This window comes from Argentina anserina, chromosome 4 (genome assembly GCF_933775445.1).
Source record: "Argentina anserina chromosome 4, drPotAnse1.1, whole genome shotgun sequence".
Taxonomy (NCBI): domain Eukaryota; kingdom Viridiplantae; phylum Streptophyta; class Magnoliopsida; order Rosales; family Rosaceae; genus Argentina; species Argentina anserina.
This window is the reverse complement of record NC_065875.1, coordinates 3,531,548-3,552,876: the sequence shown is the minus strand read 5'-3', so window position 1 is coordinate 3,552,876 and position 21,329 is coordinate 3,531,548. Positions and strand designations below refer to the sequence as shown.

At 35.2% G+C, this 21,329-nt stretch overlaps 1 long non-coding RNA gene and 1 pseudogene across 1 annotated transcript; one reads left to right on the top strand and one right to left on the bottom strand.

Annotated features, from left to right (window-relative positions):
* Positions 1-293: 293 nt before the first annotated feature.
* LOC126792031 (mediator of RNA polymerase II transcription subunit 8-like) lies at positions 294-15,122 on the bottom strand (annotated as a pseudogene).
* LOC126791951 (uncharacterized) lies at positions 2,133-3,806 on the top strand. The gene is made up of 2 exons (XR_007671889.1): positions 2,133-2,389; positions 3,387-3,806. It is a non-coding gene; the product is annotated as an uncharacterized LOC126791951 (long non-coding RNA).
* Positions 15,123-21,329: the final 6,207 nt, after the last annotated feature.

The following is a 21,329-nucleotide window of genomic DNA, read 5'->3' as shown; positions in this document are numbered from 1 at the left end:
AAACTTCGTTCCGAAAAATCGGGTTATTACAGAAGCTATAATCCCCGAATGTTGCTTAAGAAACCGTAAGGTTGATCTCAATTACTGCCTAGATGTTGAGTATCAGTTGGTAAAGCAACCTTGCGAAAGGGTGTATTATATTATAGGCCTCACTGTACAGTGCCAATTTGTTCTGTTTTAAGGTGTACTGCTGGTGTTACTATATTATTACGTAGAACTATTAGAAGATATAAGATATGAAAAAGACTTGGATGATGGAAGAAACACAAGTGTGCTACTAGACAGAGGAAACCGTTCATGCAGAAAGACGGGATATCACAAGAGATTGGCTTCAAATTAAAACAGAAGCCTTACCCGCTACCTCATTTAGATATATGTACATGTCGACCTCAAATGTTCATATGAAGCTCTACCAACACAGCACATACAAAAGTGATTTAACAGTTTCCACGACTACATATGGCACAACAATATATTAAGCTTAATTTTTACATTGACAAACAAGTTATATTAGTTCTATTGCTGCTGGTTTTGCTGTCTCTGTTGGGAAAAATTGGGCTGATTCTGCGGTGTGCCCTGAGGTTGTACCATATTAGATTGGAGATTCTGAGCATTTTCAGCCATGTTACCAAAAGAACCTTGTGAACCATGCTGCTGCTGCTGTATAGGCATCATGCCACCAGTATTTGTGGCTCCCATATTAAACACTGCAGGCAAACAACCCAACAAAATATGAGCAACTACACATTGTTAACAAAATACGAACAGGCACCTGATTGCATATGTAAATTAATATCAAAGATAAAGGATTAAAAATATACTTTGGTCGGACAAGATCTGGGAAGCGTGACTTCTCTGGGGATTGTTGCCTGGCAATTCAAACTGTGGCAAAAGATCAAAGTGATATTCAGTTGTCATTCTATCAATGATTGTCTAATACATGATGTCAAACAATTCATATCATCAAAATAGAACAACCATCATTAAGTTACACAATAACGGATAAGATATACAGAATATGCCAAGTGAAAAGGTCACACACACACACACAAACATCGATAGCTTCTGCATTCTTATTTAAATTTGTATTAGATCAAAAGTTCCCTGAACACTCCTCATACTTTAATATGGTTCCAACAAACCCCAGAAATAAATTTCTAATTTACAGATTTACTTGTAGCTTGGTGTCCCTCAGCAGTGAAGAGGCAAAGAGTATCATTATCAACTGGAATGCAATTAGAAACATAGAACTTGGCCAGAATTTGAACAAAAAAATGTTCTTTAATTAGTATGTTCTCTACTATTTAGAAGAATTTGGTTCTAAATCCTATAGGCCTCACCTACAATGAAACATGATTATCTACATTCGATGTTTCAAGAGTATCTCATTCGATGCTCAAAGACATTTAACCCTTTCAATTCACCCATATTTTTCTAATTAATTCGCCAAAGCAAAACAAAGGATATATTGGCAGTACCTGCATTCTTGGCAGAACTGATTGTGAAGACATTGTTGCTGACATGTTTGGTATCTGGAACATACAGGATTAAAGATCAATAAGACGGTGACTCAGAAGAGAATAGAAGACAGCATTTTCAAAGAAATGGAAACAGATAATAAAACTTGAGTTACGCTAACATTACACTATATCTTGGAATCCAAGCTTAGTACTAATGGGGAGAAATAGGCAATGCAAGCTAACATCCACTTTGCACCATGATGCAATGAGAAATTACAGTAGATGAAATAAATTGTAAAAAGTGGAACAATGAATAAAAAACAATTGACTAGCCATTTGGTTTGGTGTCGTCTGAGCAGCATTAAACAATGCACTATTAGCAGCACCAGAAAGGTAAGGTCTGCTAAAGGCCTACTCTCCGAGAGCCCAAACTAAAATTGATTACGTGTGGTTAAATGATTGGTCGATTTTGAAAAGGGAGGACACGGAGATAACTGCTTCAACGTTAGGGTGAAAAAATGGTTTTCGGTAATTCTCGGTCTGACTTTCTCGTTGACCACCCACACGTGAGGATTCATCCAACTGCGGAAGAGATCTGTAAATTTCCCCAAATTCAAATATGAGGCCTGTAGGATGAGACAAGTCAGTAATTGTTTCATATTTTTTTTGTGATTTTGCTCTCAATAGAATGTTGATGTGAAAGGAGAACACCCAAATTATTTATGTTGTTATATTGGGTACGTTTTACAAAAAATGAGGCCATATATTTGATTTTCATTGAGTGAATGATAATATTTTTGCGATTTTGCTCTCTGGGTTAACATAATACATAGCTCCTTGTGTTGGATCAAGAAGTAATGTTTAAGAAGAAACGTGATTCTGCCGATGGAAAGGCCATATGAAAGGGAGGGGCGATCTGCAAGTGGTTGGTAAGTCGGATATTTTATTGCCCATTATTTTTTCTGTATATTTGAGAGTTATAATTTAATCGTAACACAAATGCAGCCCAACGATGTAAAGAATTTGATTATTAGAAGATACTTTTGAGACTATGTTGTTCGATCGATCATGTCAATCAAAGAGTTGGGCACCAGAAGGCATCAAATTTGCCCATGTTTTATGCTTTTGTTTGATATATTAGTTGAGATTGTTAATATGTGTTAGCCCATTCACCCTTCCCATATTGGTTCATTTAAAGTCCGATCCTCTAGAGTGTGAGTGACTTGTATTCTCTAATTTTGTAATTATGCTCCTTATATATTTCTTCTTGTTTTTTATGCTTAATCAATAGTTTGTTCTCCCAGTGGTGGTGAATAGGCTTAGGTCAATTGGGTTTTCAATCTTAGCCTTGGTTTTCCCTTGCTTGCTACTGTGAGTGATTCTTTGAATATGAAATTGTGTCATTCTTCAGTACTCATTATATTCATTTTAAATTTTGTTTTGAGTGACTTCTATACATGTCTTGATGTTTTCCTGAGATTATACTTCTCTTCAGGTTGTGCCGTTTTCATTGCATTATTTTTGGAATTAGTCATATGAAGGTGAGGTCCTTGTTACTGATTCGTCAAGATATTTGGCCATTTGGGTGTTTGGTTCTTCAATTGCTCTTCATTTGCTGTATTTCCTTCTTTTTTTTTCATGGAGTTTTTATCTTGATTCAACTCATTCAAGTATACAATTTTGTCTTCAACAGGTTTCCTTATTTTCATATCATTCTCTATTTTATTTGTTCTTAACCTTATGATTGTAGAATTTGATCCATCAGAGAGGCTTTGCTTCATATCAATCTCTCATCTGTGGTTGAATCTGTGTTAAATGTAGAAAAGGTTACATCTTTGGCGTATTTGATATGAGTTGTGAATAGGGTAGTTGTTGGTTTATTGAATCTAATGTTTGAGATTGTGTTTGGCTCAATTTTTTGTGCAGTGAGAGATTGTAGTGCGTGTATAAATCAAAGTTTTGGTATTGAGATTTATATTGTGGGAGATATCATTGGAGGCGAGATCTGTTGTGAAGGGGTTTTAGTTTTGTACATGGATTGATTCTGAGAAGGTGTAGAGGAGGCCCCTGAGTGACTCGGCTCGATGTGTATAAAGGCATGTGTGACTGGTTAATTTAGTAGAGAGAGCGAGCAACTCGGCTGCCCCAGTATCAAGGCCTGCTATGCTGTCTGCTCTATGTTTCACATCTACCATCTTCTCACAAGTCATAGCAATTAGGAAATGTTTGCAATATGTATATGGCATTTGGCCCAACCAATAGCCTTGCCTTTACACAATTTTGTTATACTGTTCAGGAGAAAATGCTGTGAATTCATTCTATAAATAAAGATCAATCCAGCTCACATAATTTCGTCACGATTTACTGTCCCCTGGTTTGTTTTTGTTCAACCAAGAAAGATGAGAAGTGTAACACAAGAACTTGTTTAATGTGCTAAGAATACAACAAGGAATGCTACTCTTTTTTAATGATTGCGAGCTCCTGTATTTAGTAATACTTCCACAGGGAATGAACAATGGCTGCTAGGATTTATAGCTGAATTAGCCAATAAGACATCACAACATTCATATAACAAAATGTAGATAATTGCACAACATGAAATAATTTGGCCACATGGACAAGACTTTTCGGACTGTTTGAATCACCGGTAAACTAAAAAAAATGCTAAAAGTCTTAGCCATCTCTAAGACTACGTGATTTTTGCCTATGAGTGTGTGCGGTCAAATTAGGGCTCGTCAACGGGCCGGGTTTGGCCTGGCCCGGCCCATGAGTGGCGGGCTCGGGCTGGGTATTTTCAAAAATATGAAGATCCAAGCCCGACCACCTAAGGCGGGTCTTGCGGGCTTTTACGGGCCGGACCTTACGAGTTTATATTAGAAAAAAACTATAATACTCTGATTTAAGGGTTTGAAACAATAAAAGAATTATTAGAAAACATCCTAAAAAAACACAAATAAATTCTAATTTTGAAATATAGTCGATCGACACTAATAGATATGATAGATATATATATTTAGACACCCTGTAAAAATTTCATCCATTTTGAACATGATTTGACCGTCCGTACCAACGGTCAACAAAAAAAAAGGCGTTTTCACATAATAAAACCACATTGACCGGGGCTTTGCCAAATAGATTTCTTTAGTGCGACTGCGCACGACAGGTAACAAAAATTAGGTGATTTCAGACATGCAAACAGCTTTCGGCGTTCGCATATTTGTAATATGTCCTCCCTTAGGGCATATTAGTGGTGTTTTCGATTTACCGGAAATTCCGACAGTCAAACGAGATCCGAATTGGATGAAATTGTTACAGGGTCACTAAATATATATACTGATCACATCGGCTGGTGTCAATCGATTTCGAGAAGTTTCGTTCATATAGTCACTTCATAATGTGCTAGTTTTATTATAAACCTAATATAAAGGTTATGATACATTAGTGGACACTTCGGCGATCGACAACTCCAGTTCGAAATATGGTCGATCGACACCAATAGATGTGATCGGTATATATATTTAGGGAAATCATAAAATTTTCATCCGTTTTGGACATAGTTTGACCGTTCGTACCAACTGTCAACTAAAAAAGGCGTTTTGACATATTAAAACCCCATTGACCGGGGGTTTGCCAAATAAATTTCTTCAGTGCGACTGCGCATGATAGGTAACAAAAATTAGGTGATTTCAGATATGCAAACGACTTTCGGCGTTCACATATTTGTAATAGGTCATCCCTTAGGGCATATTAGTGGTGTTTTCAATTTACCGGAAATTCCAACAGTCAAACGAGGTCTGAATTGGATGAAATTTTTACAGGGTCACTATATATATATATATATATATATATATCAATCACATCCACTGGTGTTGATCAATCCCGAGAAGTTTCCTTCATATAGTCGCTTCATAATGCGATAGTTTTATTATAAACCTAATATAAATGTTATGATACATTAGTGGACACTTTGGCGATTGATAACTCCAATTTGAAATATGGTTGTTCGACATCAGTAGATGTGATCAATATATATATTTAGGGAACCAGTAAAAATTTCGTCCGTTTTGGATATTGTTTGACCGTCCGTACCTACGGTAAACAAAAAAAAGGCGTTTTGACATATTATAATCCTCATTGACCGAGGCTTTGTCAAATGGGTTTTTTTGGTGCGACCACACACAATTAGTGACAAAAATTAGGTGATTTCAGATATGCAAACAGCTTTCGGTGTTTGCATTTTGGTAATGGGTCTTCTCTTATGACATATTAGTATTGTTTTCGGTTACCATAAATTCCGACGGTCAAACGATGTCTGAATTGGATGAATTTTTACTGGATCACTAAATATATTTACCGATTATATTGACTGGTGTCGATCGATCCCGAGAAGTTTCCTTCATATAGTTGCTTCATAATGCGATAATTTTATTCTAAACCTAATAAAGTATGTACGTATAATATTTTATTATTTGGTAGGTATTTATGGGCCGCGCCTTGCTGGGTTTCGGCGGGCCGGCCCCACGGGCAGGGGTGGGTTTCACACCTCTAATCTAAGCCCGGCACTCTACCCACATAAGTGGGTTTTGGCGGGTTTTCTTACGAGCCGGGCCGGGTAAACGCTAATCGGGCTTGCCGGCCTCAACGGGCTTTTCGGATCCGCGGGCTAAATGATGAGGCCTAAGTCAAATAGCGGAATCCAATTTCGCAAGACCCCGACAAATGAGGATTTACTATTTAAAAATGCCTCTTTTTGTGATGACTAAATGTTCTGATGGTTAAATGATATCCAAATTAAATAAAATTCTGATAATTTTGCCTCCATATAGTCATTTCATAATGCAACACCTTTATATATAACATAAATATTTTTTAAAAATAATTTAATATAAAATGTTATAATACTTTAGTAGACAATTCGGTGATCAAAAGCCTAAATTATTGATATGGTTAATCAGAGCTTCAGATTTGAGCAGTTCATATTTTTTTGCATCCTGTTAAAATTTCATAGAATTTGGGTCTCTTATGACCATCCGAACATCCGGTCAACCGAAAAATAAACATTTATCCATCACATTACCACATTGACCAAGCACTTCGGAAATAAGATTACGGATTTCGACCACACAAGATGACTCACCATAATTATTTGTTTGAGAGATGTAAAACAGTTCCGGCCTTCGCATCCTGGGAATAGGTCCACTCTTAGGGGGTGTTAGTAGCTAGTGTTTTCGATTTTTATGACGTGCGGATAGTCATATGATGCCAAATTGGATGAAAATTTTACAAGACCCCTAAATATACTGGAATATTTGACGGTCTGATTGATGTCTAAACTTCGCCTTCATATAGTCAATTCATAATGTGCCACCTTTATATCTGACCTAATATAAATGTTATGATAATGTAGTGGACAATTCAGTGATCATAAAGCTAAGTTACTGATATGGTCAATCAAACCTTCAGATGTGGGCGTTTCATATATTTAGGCATACTGTTAAAAAAATTATTGAGTTTGGGTCTTATTTACCCATTCGAACATCTGGTCAATTGAAAAATAAGCGTTTATCCATCGCAAAACTGCATTGACCTAGCAACTGAAAATGTCTTATGCTCAATGGACACTGTAAATATGTTCAGTACATTTATTTATGCACGTGGGCAAAATTTCATATGATTTGAATGTCAAACGAGGCCCATTGAGACCAAATTTTGACACATCGCCCACGTAATAGTTAGGAAGACATTGGCTAGCCCCGATCGTCAACCTCATTCCCGTAACTCAAAATTATTTCAAGATCCACCCATTAGTGTATAAGTAGGTGCCTTGTAAGAAAGCATTGAATTAGTGTTTAGTGACAATGTTTTGTTATTTTTTGCTTTGAACGTTACCAAGCCATATCGTTAGAATCAGAACCTCAATGCGATCCTACCGATCCACTCTTCATTTTCTTGAAAGTTTAGTATGCACATGAATATTGTATTAGCCACTTATGACTGAAGAAGTGGAGTTTCAGTTTTACTTAACATTGCCTAATAACAAAATAGTAGAATAGATTTGTAATTAGTTTTCAGCATGTTATGTTTACTTCGTATATTAACTGATCCTATATTATTACCCCACCCTCAACATGAGGCATAAGCTGCCAGAACTTGGAACAATCACATATCAATGTCATTATGGCCATTAGGTGCAAGAATCAATAGCACAACACCAGTAAAATAATATAGGTGAAAGCAACCACAGATAATTGCACACATTGGATCGCAATCAGTATATTTAGTCTTAGAACTAGTTGTTGTTCTTTACATGATGATAATTAACGACACTTACAGAAATTAGATAGACATTGTCCGGATACCATGCCATATATCTAGCAAGACAATTACAATATCAGAGTAATCTAAACCATTTGTAGTTAACACTTGGAGATTTTGCATTCCATTTAAGTGCACACCAGCTAACAGATTTTGCATTCTTGGGGAACCATGGTATCCATGAAAAAATGGAAACTTGTGAACTTTGCTGATATGGAATTTTGCTCAAGGGGCCAACTTTATTGGCTTGTGGGATGTCACCTTCGCCTCTATCTTCACCATCATCTTCTATTGATGCATGTGTTCTTTTTATGCAATAAAAGTTTAGGTTCAAAGATGTAGATAAAGGTGTTCTTTGAATACCTTCGCTACTGTTGAATACTTTATAAAAAGGGGGGGGGATTCAGATTGAGATTGTTATGCAGGAAGTACAAAACAAAATAGTAACATAACATAACATTGACACAGTAGAGAAATCTCACATTTTGCACAAACCTCAATGTCAATAACAGAAAATCCACACCATAATCCAGTAACACATTGTTGATCCACACCATAATCCAGTAACACATTGTTGAAAAATTGCTCTAAAGACTAACAGTTCAAGAACTACAATGAGTAAAATATACATGTAGTAAAAATTGGTAGATTCTGTGATCCCATTGAATACCATCATCATGCTAACTACATCACCATATACTTCACATTGCACAAAAATTTCTAGAACCTTTTGCGGTGAACCTGCGTAAATAGAAAAGTACAATAAGATGATGAAGAGATGTATCAAGATGCAAATTAGTTGGCATTGCATTCTTTAATTTATACAATAATAGGTAAGAGAGGCAATAAGAAGTTATTTCCTAATCTCTTCACAACATATGATTGTATATTGTAATGCAAATTTTTCACATGGTACACAAAGTAAATACAAAAGTGATCTTTCTATCTCCTGACGAAATTAACTGCAAGTTGAATTCTATGTTTCATAGAAGACAATTCTCAGTAATCAACAAAAAACCTTAATTAAGTACCAAGTCATAGGCAACTATCAACCATATGTTCACTATATTATTTTCTTATTCTCATGGTTAAAAACTGACCGAAAACCATTTCATCAAAAAGGTTAGGGTGTAAACATATCATTCTATAACCAATATTTGGTAAATGATACAGGTGAAGGATAACCCATCTTGCTGTGTTTACAATTTTGATTATTCTAATTCACACTCAATATTAAATCCACTATTTAGTAAATGATACAGGTGAAGGGATAACCCATCTTGCCTTGTTTACAATTTTGATTATTCTAATTCACACTCAATATTAAACCTGTGTAGCACATTAGAGATATTCCAATTTAATCAAAAACTTGGAACTTGCAACACTAATTAGATACTACTCCAATCAAAAAACACTTTACATTAGCTTTTGACATGTAACAGTGATTAGAGATAAACATATATAGCAAAGGCAACAAGCAACCATTTGGCTAAGCAAAACATCAGGAACAAGAAATTGCATCACAAAAGTTACAACAGTTTGAAATTTTATCTAAGCAAAACAACAGGAACATCTAATACCATCAGGCTAGGAGTTAGACATGATTCATTGACAATTTCATCAAAATGATAGCTCCAAAATAAAGTTAAGCAAGACACCACCATCAGTCTGATCCATACAAAGCCTTGGCCAACAATAACAGTATCCCATATATTCAACAATCTAATACATACATATAGTAGGTGTTTCAAAGACCTAATAATCGTCAAATTGCAAATTCTAAATGGCAATTAAACAGTTTTCAAACATCCGAAATGGCTAAGAGTTAGACATGATTCAAGCGTCCATCAACATATTCAATTTATTATACCTCTTTCTCTAACTCTAGATCAACTTTGTTTGAACTCTGATCATTTTCACCCAATGACCTGAAATAATTTTCCAAAATATATTTGAATTGTTTCAATTGTTATACAACCCCAACTAAACCTTGAATAACAAAAACAAAAACATAAATGGATTATGGACAACTCAATAACAAATCTAGAACACCTCAAGAACAATCATTTACCTAGTGCTGCTAGATCCCCCGTCACTTTCGTATGAGGTTTCAAGACGGCGTCTCTTTTCTTCTTCACTTGGACGGAAAATATCAGAATCTCGTTTCTTCCTCCACATCTTTCTCTGCACTCCAAATTTGGGAAGGCATGCGGGGACCAAAACAAATAAACGAATTGGCTCGAATGGGTTGCAAACGATTTCTTGGGTATGCCTGCAGCAGAGTTTCCTTCACACGGCGATGCCTATAGATTTCTCTGCCTTCCTATCATAAACCCTCTTTCTTTCTTCCTAGAAACTGGTTTTCCAAAAGGAAGAGGCGCAGCGTATCACAACGCTTAGGGTTTGGAGGGCACGTGCGACATTAGGGGTGAACGAGATAGTAAATTTTTTTTAACGCAAAATACTGTTCAAATACGCACACAGACGACGTCTGCGAACTAACGGCGAGCGCTCGGAGAGTGAGCCTTTAATAGACGTTGCCCACCAGAAAACTGGGTAAGATGACGATTCATTTGACTTCCTGGGTTAAGTTGATTTTGACCAATGCCATGTGAAACGTGTCCAGAAGGCAACTGCCTACCCTGAAATTGCTAGTGCCCCATTGATGGAGAGAATTGCATTTGATGTTGTACATGTAACTAGACCAATAACAAAACTTTATTATTGTAACCGATGATATAAATAATTCTAGAAAACAACATAAGTTCTCTGACTGTTGATTAAAATGCTTATTTCTTGCAATGCCTGTAACTATAAGAACAAAGGATATTGGAGGAGTGAGGAGAGAGAAGAGTATAACATAAATTTATAACAGGTTCATGGCCAACAATCTCCTGAAAAAAGAAGTACAAGACGAAAGAAGGTAGGCAACAAACTCACCGACTGAAACTTCTGTTGCTGAGCCTGTCCCTGCAAATCATGCATCTGCTGCAATGAACTCTGCAAATCCACTTGAGAGTCAAAGTTGTGTTCTAATCACTATCAATGTAATTTATTTAGCAAATGATATGAAAAGTATAAGAATATTATTTGGGTTCCTAAATCATAATTTTTCCACTTCTAACTTCCTAAAATGCCAAAAAGGCACATAGGCTATTTAGAATAATCCATACTTGTCCAAGTCCTTGCAACGCCGATTGCCTAAATTGTTGCTGAGCCAGGAGTTTCTGTTGATGTTGAGGTAATTGCAACAATTTCTGCTGGTGCTGTTGCTGTATCTGATGCTGTTGCTGCTTCTGTTGCTGTTGAGGAAATGGTGTATTCATAATGTTTGTACTAGACCGTGGAGAGTTGGCATATGGTAACGGAGATGTTGTTGTGTTATCGAAGTTTGTAATACTCGTGCCACAAGGAGATGCAGCTCATCTACCCATAAGTTGTGATCCATGAACTTGCTTTAAAAAAAAATGTCCGGGTGAGACCTACATGATGCAATACTATTATACAAACCTATACACTGGAATTTACTATATATTAATTTGACAAACACTGTTCATGCCACTCTTGCTAAACTCACATCGAATTACAGTTTTGCACTCCGTTTCTATTAATTGCAATTGTTAGGGGTGGGCATAAACCGATTGTAAATGGATAAACCGACCGAATCGAACCGAATATATGATTTGACAACCGAATCGATTTCAAATGGATTGAAAAATGGATTCAAGAAGTTCAAAACCGAAATGAAATGGTTCGAAAATGGTTTCATAGGTTGAACCGACCGTTTATAAACCGAATCGACCGAAGTAATTTTTATGTATTAAAAATAATAATAAATTCGTTATAAGTTAATAAAGTTATTGTTTGCACATAAAATAACAAGAACTAAGTTTGGTGCAGTGGTTCCTTGCCATTCTCTACACCTAAGAGGTAAGGGTTTCGACTCCCACCTCATGCAAATTTTAAAAATTTTGCAATTGGGTCGAATTATCAGCCCATTTACAATGAATTCGGTTAAAACCATAACCGAACCCGACCCGATTCAAAATTCGGTCAAACCGAATTGTTGGCCCAACTCATTCAAATATGGTTTCGGTTTTTGTTTTGACCCAACCGATTGAGTCGGTTTCGAAAATGGTTTGGGCCAAAAACCGACCCGAACCGAATTTGCCCAGCCCTAGCAATTGTTACTCGACTATGTGTAAAAATTCCCAATGATCGACACGCGTCATAATTCTTCTCAGTCCCAAAACTTCTGGCGCTCACTCTCCGTTTCTCTCACTGTTCTCTCCAGTTTCAGAGACTCTCTATACTTTTGATCTCTTCACTTGTGAAAGTATATAAACTAGGTTAATTTTTTAGGGTGCATGAATAGATTCAGCAAATAAGTCTTTTTGATTCCTCTATTGATTATAGCATGGTTTTTTTGGTTGGTTGTTTCAGTTTGTATAAAAGCCGTTGATGGTCCAAGAATCCTAAAGCTTCTATGACAATCTAACAATCTGGGTTCGTTCTTCAAAATCGGTTACAAATTTCACTCATCCTAGATAATGAGTAAGGTTCTGTTTTCTGGTAAGGGAATTCTTCTCGGCCTATCATATGAATTCATCAAATTGTGTGAATTTTAGATTTTGTTGTTTGTATGATTAGATTGATTTATTGTTCGTTGTAGATAAGAGAAAGTTTTGATAAAATTGAAGTTAGAAGAGAAAGTCTTTCAGACCATGATATGAGAGCTGCAGAGGACCATTCAGAGAAAGTTGATTAACAGACTTCTAAGTTATGAAGACTTCTTCTTATCAAGGTATGTACACTTTAGTTTCATCAAAGATTTAATTTGATTTGTTTCTCATTCTAATGGACTCTTAAATATATCTGAATTTACATGTCTTTAACTTTCTGGATTGTCTCAAGTTTTTTGTCTACTTTGAATTGAAATGGACAGGTCACTAAATTAATAGTTAGTATCATATGCAAATCACTCTGAGAGAGTTATTTATAGTGCACATCATAGGAGTCTGTTTCAATACCTATTATTGGTAATAGTCCATGATCATAGTAGGTTATATGACTTGAGTATAGCTCATGTTATATTGACAACACAAAGGCTTTACTTATATCTCTAGGAAGCTTACAATTACTTTTATTTCCAGTCTTTTATGGTTCGTCTTTGCATCTGTTGTTTAGTTTACATCAAGTCATCAATTAACTAATAGATATGCTAAAGTTTCAATTAGTCATCCATCGTACTAATTTATATGCTAAAGTATAAGAACATTTGATCTAATATTCTTTTAGTGTATGATATTTAGATATAGTTTTTGCATCCCTTTTTCCAATGGTTTATCGATGTTAACCGGTTGTTTTCATTTTTGGCTTTTCCCCTTTATGATACTAAGATTTTGCAATCCGGTTAGAGCCTTTATATATATATATATTCGTTGCTTACCATTAAAGTATCTTTCTTGGAAAACAGTTTTCTGAAAATCATGTATCAGCTGCCAGTAGTATTTAACTTACATTCTCTTTTTTCTGTACTCGAAAAATGTGTGAGAAAAGAGGAGCTCAAGCTATTTGAGTACCAAAGTATGATTTGCGCGCTTGTTTGCTTAATCAATTTTCAAGTCAATGAAAAAAACTCAGTAATTCCCACCTTCCTAAAACATTTTTCTATTTGTCTATTTTGCTTTGATGCAATGTAGTAGAGTCGAACCTTATTGATTCTGCATCACTTTCTTCTTTCTCTACTTTTGATCAAGGTTAGTACCAATTTCTCAGTTCTGTGAATCTGTTTGATTTTCTTTTCAGAAATCTGATATAGTAAAGATAAAAATGGTTATCAAGATCATTAAGATGGTGCCATTTCTTTTGCAGATAATGCCTCCATAATAGGGTCATTTATTAAGCTCTTAGTGATCACTATCAAATAATAAACATAAACATATATTGATGTTGCGGGGAGATGAAATCAATGTTAGCTTGTTGATACTGAATTTACTAACTATTAAAATGAAAGTGAAGGGACTAAATATATTGACTATTGAGTTCTAATTTATAGCTCTATCTCTATACATTATTACCGTAAGCATCTGTAGACACATGAAATTTAATTAAGTAAATTATCTTCATTAAATGATTAAATTGACAAAGAACCCGACAAAATTACACACGTGGCCCAAAAGTCAGCAAAGTTGGTGCAGATTCGAATAAAACTTGTGTCAGCACATAAACGGATGATCGTAATCGTAGCTACGTGATTCCGACTTAAATCGAAAATTGAATGTCGTTGACGATTCGAAATGTTAATTGGACATTTGATTAAATTAATAAATTATTTAACGGCTATAATTAAATCAATTATTTTATGTTTAATTTTGTTATGAGAATAACTAATTTTGAATTAATCAGAAAATACATATTAATTTAATTATACAATTAAAAAAATCATTATTTTAGTGTCATTAAAATATTTTACAAAATAGAAACCTTTACACTATAAATACCCCTTCAACATGAAGAAAATGGGGACTTGAGAAGAAGAGAGAAAATCACTTGAGCAAGATTACTCTCGACAAATCCCGAAGTATACATCAACGGAGGTTACAAAATTGTGGTGGAAGACGGTTTGAGTATCGGTCCCATTAACGGCAAGTTCTTGAAGAAGTATCATGCTTGAAAAATTAAAAAGTATGCTCCAAGTCTGCAATAGCTTAAACTGCATAAGACACACAAAAAAACAAAACAAAACAAAAAATGCTCCAAGTCAGCACGAGCCTAAACTGCATAAGACAAAAAAAAATGCTCCAAGTCTGCACGAGCCTAAACTGCACGAGCCTAAACTGCACAAGACACAAAAAAAAATAAAAAAAAACGCTCCACGCCTGTATTAGCTTAAACTGCACAAGGCACAAAAAAACCATTGAACTATGTGATGACTTGATTCCTTCTTTAGAAGGATACGTAGGCATCTTGAGAATAATAATTTTAAGTTCAGTCAAATAAAAATATATATATAAGGGTTTGATTGAAAAAAAGAGAGCAAATCCTAATCATTCAAGTCAGCTGTCACATCCAGGTCAAACCCTTGAATATGCTCCGACGTTCTTCAAAACTGGTTCATAACTTCTTTGCCTCTTCAATCTCTATTGCAGTCAGTTCTGGAATGTCTCAGATTTGACACTTCTTCTTTGACTTGAAGCTGCTCCGACGTTCTTCAAAACTGGTTCGTAACTTCTTTGCCTCTTTAATCTCTGTTGCAGTCAGTTCTAGAACCTCTCAGATTCGGCACTTCTTCTATTCTAGATTAACAAGTCTTACATCGTGAGGAAAACTCTTGAAAGCCGCCATGCTGAATGTGATGCGTAAAGCCTAACACGCTTTTGTTGACTTCTGTCAAGTCTATGAAATGAAAGCAGTCAAGCGATTAGGTCATTTACGTTCTTCAAACTCCTGAAAATCATCATGTTCGATGTGTTGCGTAATGCCTAACACGCTTTTGTTGACTGCTGTCAAGTCTATGAAATGAAAGCAGTCAAACAATTAGGTCGTTTACGTTCTTCAAACTCTTGAAAGTCGTCATGCTGAATGTGATGCGTAAAGCCTAACACGCTTTTGTTGACTGCTATCAAGTCTATGAAATGAAAGCAGTCAAGCAATTAGGTCGTTTACGTTCTTTAAACTCTTGAAAGCCGCAATGGTGAATGTGATGGGTAAAACCAAAAATGCGTTTATTAAGTGTTGTCAAGTCTATGAAATGAAAGCAGTCAAGCGATTAGGTCGTTTACGTTCTTTAAATCCGCCAGAAATCAACATGTTTCGAAAGCAGTCGAATAGCTAGATTGACCGCAACTCTCATATTATTGTCTAAATCCTACAAAGAAAAAAGAAGAAGTCAAAGTTGACAAAAAAGTCAAAGTCAGTCAGGAAAAAAATGTCAAAGTCAAACCAATAAAAACGGTCAAAGTCAGACTTAAAAATTAAAAAAAAAAGGGAAACGAATTGCATTAAACACAACCGCATTCAATCATGTATTTCTTTCTCAAACCCGATCCCCCTTTCTCTCTCTCCATCATCTTTAACTGAGCAACTGCTCTGGTTTCTAAGGTAGTTTTGAAAGAAAAGAACATACCTAGAAATGGCAGTTGCATTCCATGACATCAACTCGGCTGCTGGCTTGAAGAAATTGGACCAATACTTGCTCACCTGCAGTTACATCACGGGGTATCAGGCTTCCAAGGATGATATCACTGTCCATGCTGCTCTGTCCCAGCCCCTATCATCCGAATATGTGAATGCGTCTCGGTGGTACAACCACATTGCTGCACTTCTTAGGATTTCGGGTGTGTCTGGAGAAGGTTGTGGTGTCACAATTGAGGGTTGTGCTCCCATCGCAAGGGAAGCTATTGCCACTCCTCACGCTGGTGATTCCAAGGCCTCTGCTGCTGAAGAAGATGATGATAGTGATGTGGATCTTTTTGGTAAAGAGACCGAAGAAGAGGAGAAGGCTGCTGAAGAATGGGCAGCTGTTGTAGGCGTCTGCAAAAAAAAAAAAAAAGTCTGGCAAGTCGTCAGTTATGTTGGATGTTAAGCCATGGGAGCGAGACTGAAGGAGAATAAGTGAGTGAGAGAGGTGCAATGCTACCGGAGATGGACTGCTGAGATGAGGCAAGGAGTGTAGATGAAATCAGCCAGTGAAAATTCGGAACTTCTAATTCTCTTTCTGTATATTTGTTGCATGATGCCATTTGAAGCAAATGATCCTAAAATGGAGTCTCATCTTGGAGATGTTGAAGCCACTGCACTACGAGAAGGATGAAGTTTCAGATATTTAACCAAGGAATGAATGTCAAGATGATAGAACTATGTCAACAAGCAACCAAATTTCTAATGTTGCTCACGATATCACTACAACATATGAAGCCGAAACAAATGCAGAGAAAGAGAATTCAGAAACAGAACAAAATGATCAAATGGAAAAGGGCACAGAAAGTTGATACTAATTTGGCAAAAAACAATATTGTGGTTGTACATGATGAAGATGATCATAAGATTAGTAATAAAGCAGACACTGTTGGAGATTGTAAGTCAGACCAAGAAACCACACTTGTTGAGCTTGTTCATGGCTCTCTCGAGATATCAAATAGACCAAAGTAAAAATGTATCAATGCATGTGGAAGCATCCAGACCTGGGAAGGGGTATCTACTATGTTGTTCTTTATTGAAACGGTGTATCAAGCTACAGCTCAACGTGATTACAAGAGAGCGGCAAACTCTGGTTAAATACAATGGCTTTGCCCCATTTCAAGTCACTGGACAAATATCTTTAAGCAAAATGCAGATGGGATTAGTCATGATGGTGGGGATGAAAGACTGAGTGCTACATTAGGAATGAGTGATGGATTGTCTCTCCAGAGGAATACATACTCATTGTCTCCACCACTACTGACCAACTACAATATGATGGATCCATTAGTGCGTGTACCAACAGTCAAAGAAAGATTGATTTAACAAGCTACATCAAGTGATGGACAACAAATTGTGCTACCTATCAAGATGCATCAATTCCATTAATGTAGACCGAAAAGGAAAGCACAAGGAAAAACAACGTGGCCAAAATAAAAGTTGTGGTACGAAAGAAACCTTTAAACAAGAAGGAATTTTCCCGAAAGGAGGATGATATTGTTACTACGTATGACAAATCTTATTTGACAGTTCATGAACCTAAAGTGAAGGTAGACTTGACTGCATATGTGGAAAAACATGAATTCTGTTTCAATGCGGTTCTTGATGACCATGTTCGCAATGATGAGGTATATTGGGCTACTGTAGAACCAATTATTCCCCTCATTTTTGAACAAATAAAGGCTACATGTTTTGCTTATGGTCAGACAGGTAGTGGAACATTGTAGTGATGCCAATGATGAATTTGGATGGAAAAATCTTCAAAATTAAATCCATCTGATTAAAATATATGATAGAAAAATTACTACAAAATTTACGGAGCCTCGGAAGCTAGCTTCACAAATTCTTCAAATCAAATTGCATACTTCAAGCTGCGCTTTCGGCACGTGACGACGACATGTCTGCAACACGACTTGAAGGGTGGCATTTGTAGACACATGAAATTTAATGAAGTAAATTATATTTATTACATGATTAAATCGACAAAGAACCTGACAAAATTACACACGTGGCCCAAAAATTAGCAAAGTTGGTGCAGATTCGAATAAAACTCGTGTCAGCACATAAACGGATGATCGTAATCGAAGCTACGTGATTCCGACTTAAATCAAAAATTGAATGTCGTTGACGATTCGAAATGTTAATCGGACATTTGATTAAATTAATAAATTCTTTAACGGCTATAATTAAATCAATTATTTTATGTTTAATTTAGTTATGAGAATAACTAATTTTGAATTAATCAAAAAATACATATTGATTTAATTATACAATTAAAGAAATTTATTATTTTAGTGTCATTAAAATATTCTACAAAATAGAAACCTTAACACTATAAATACCCCCTCAACATGAAGAGAATGGGGACTTGAGAAGAATAGAGAAAATCACTTGAGTAAGATCACTCTCGAAAAATCCCGAAGTCTCTCAAGTCCACGAAGATCATCAAGTCCACGAAGATCATTAAATCCACAAAGAATCGTTAAGCCACCAAATCGCTCGTTCTTTATCAAATCTAAATCCAAACTCAAGGCCACGAAGAATCATTAAACGGCCAAATCGCTCGTTCTTCATCAAATCCAAATCCAAACTCAAGTCCACGAAAAATCATCAAGCGGCCAAATCGCTCGTTTTTCATCAAATCCAAATCCAAATCCAAATCAAACTCAAATTCTCAAGATCAAGTGCACGTCACCCTTGAGCCAAGTCATATACGGAGATAGAATCAGAGGAGTTCACAAAGATTGTAACCCCGCGCTTGATATTCAATAAATTACATTTTATTTGTACACTTGTCTACATTCTCTTATTGGTTTTCATATTCTCGTTCCTACAACGTCTAATTAATTATCTATGATTATTGTTGTTTTGTTTCTACTTTTCAGTTCTCCATCAAGAATAAAGTACTGAGTTTAAGTGTTGATGTTGTTATGTCAGAGTCTTCAACAATGTGAATTTCATAGGTATATACCAGTTCTTATGCATTCAAAGAGTTATGGATTCTATATTTAGGAAAAATATTTTAGAGAATGTTTTTATTTCACAAATCTCTATGGGTTCTAAATCAGTATATTGCAGCTCTTCACTACAAATTAGAATCTAGAATTCGATATGAATTTAGTTTCTGTATTTCATTCTTTGCTTAATAAGTTATGTATTTTGTTTGGTCAAATATTTTGTATTGTGTTTTCATATCTTTCTTAATCAAAATTATATCTGCTCTTCGTTATCTATTTTGGGAAAGGTATTTATTAATTAGGTTGAACGTTTCCGCAAACATGTTTATAATGAACTATGATTCCTTCTAGTTGGGATTTTGTAAGCTTCAGGGTGTGATGTTTGATGGTCTATATTACTTCTTTCGTTGTTGTGATCAGTTACCTTTTTTCATATGAAATGAGTGTTTGCAGATCTCATACAAAGGCATGTTGAATTTTGTATTTACTTAGCGTTTTTGAAGATTACTGATGAAGGTACTTGCCGTTGCCGTGAGAATGCTTGGATTTTATCTCTTATGAGGGATTTTACCTCTAAGGCAACCCCTTAGAGGGCGTTGCAGTGAGTAGTAGGAAATTCCTTCTTTTTATTTGATTAAATTAGTTTAGAACCCGCTGCAACGCGCTGGCACTCTTGTGAGTTCTATTACAGGTGAAAATAGCTCACAAATGTCCGGGCCTAACTCTTGGAGCTAATTTGGGCTTTTCAACAAGGATTGTGATTTCTCAGTTAAAAAAAGGATTATAATTTCTTTTTTTTGTTGTAGGAGAAAGTAATATGACAATAGAGAGTTAATTGATATATGTATTATTCATTAATAGGTGTCTTTATTTATAGAAAATTACAAAGCTAAAATCATAACAAAGTATGATTACTATGACTAGATGTAATTAAACTTATACTAAATGGAATGGTAAATCCTTATCCTATTATGGAATAGACCAAGGCACAACTAGAGGGATTATCCTAAAACACTTTTAAAGAAATTTATCTATATTCTACTATTAATAAAGTAAACAGGGTTTGTCAACCAAAACCCATGTGAAAATACAACTTAACCATTAGGATAAAGAACATTTTTTTGAATAAATTTAATATATTATGTTGAAATAGATGTAAATAAAAAGAGGATAAATAAACAAGATTATTTTTATATTAATTCCAAAAAATACCCTGAAATCTCTCTCTAACTTCCTCAACTCCCACTTTTTCCTCAACACCAGTCACGTCTAGTAAATATTTTGGTGTAGCTATTGCCACCTCACGAGATACTTTGTTCACACTCTTTACTCATTTCACCCCACATTTTAAATTTTCTTATTTCACAAATTTTTTTTCCAGGCGTGTCCTTATTACCTTATATGACATATCAAATTTAGAAAAAAAGTTTTTAAAGTTAATCTTACAAATTAATTTACATCAATATAAAATGAATAATGAACTTTCCAATTACGATTCTAGAAATCTAATTCATATATTTATTCTTCAAATATTTCTTTTTTATTTTTACAAAAAATATAACTAACAAAAAATTCATAGTTTAACAACTTTGAGTTGTAGAAAAAAGTCATAGAATATCAATTTTGAGCAATGAAAAGAATATTGATTTTGGTGTTAAATATTTTTTTCCAGATATTCACAAAGTAGTATAAAGATTTTATTAAGTTGATAGTAATGATTTATGATTTGAATAACGAATTACGTATAACTATTGAAAAAAAATTAGATTTTTTCGTTAAAATAGAAAAATATTTTTCAAATTCGAGTGAAAAAGATTAATATTTAATGAAAATTTAAATATATTTGTATACATATAAGTAATGATTATGTAATTTAGAAAATTGATGTACTTAATAATTATTTTACACATGAGTAATATAGTTTTTCAATAATTGAAATATTTGTGGCGTGAATAAAAAAGTTAATGGAGTGACAGTAGATGCATCCAAAATATTAGAAACATATTTGCACACACAGTATGTGCGCGTGCTTTATTGCATGTCTTTTATACATTTTTTTAATTTCCTTATTTGGATATCTTAAATCATGGGGCAGCTAGCGAATTAAGATAAGCTTGCATGCAACTTTTGTAGGTGGATCATATGGGGCAAAATGTGTTACTGCATGTAGTTTTGCAACATAGGTTTTGATCAATCGGGGTTTTGGCATGATTTGAGCAATGGCCAGTGGGATCGGAGACGGTGGGCAATAATGAGCTTGTTTCAACGGAGCGTGACAATGCCAGCTAAAGGTGTAAATGGGCTGAGCCGAGCCGAGTACTGGGTTGTTTATGTATGGCTCGTTTTCATTTGATTGAGTTCGAGCCGGGTTACAATTTAATTTTTTTCCTTCATATTCAAGCTCGGCTCGGCTTGA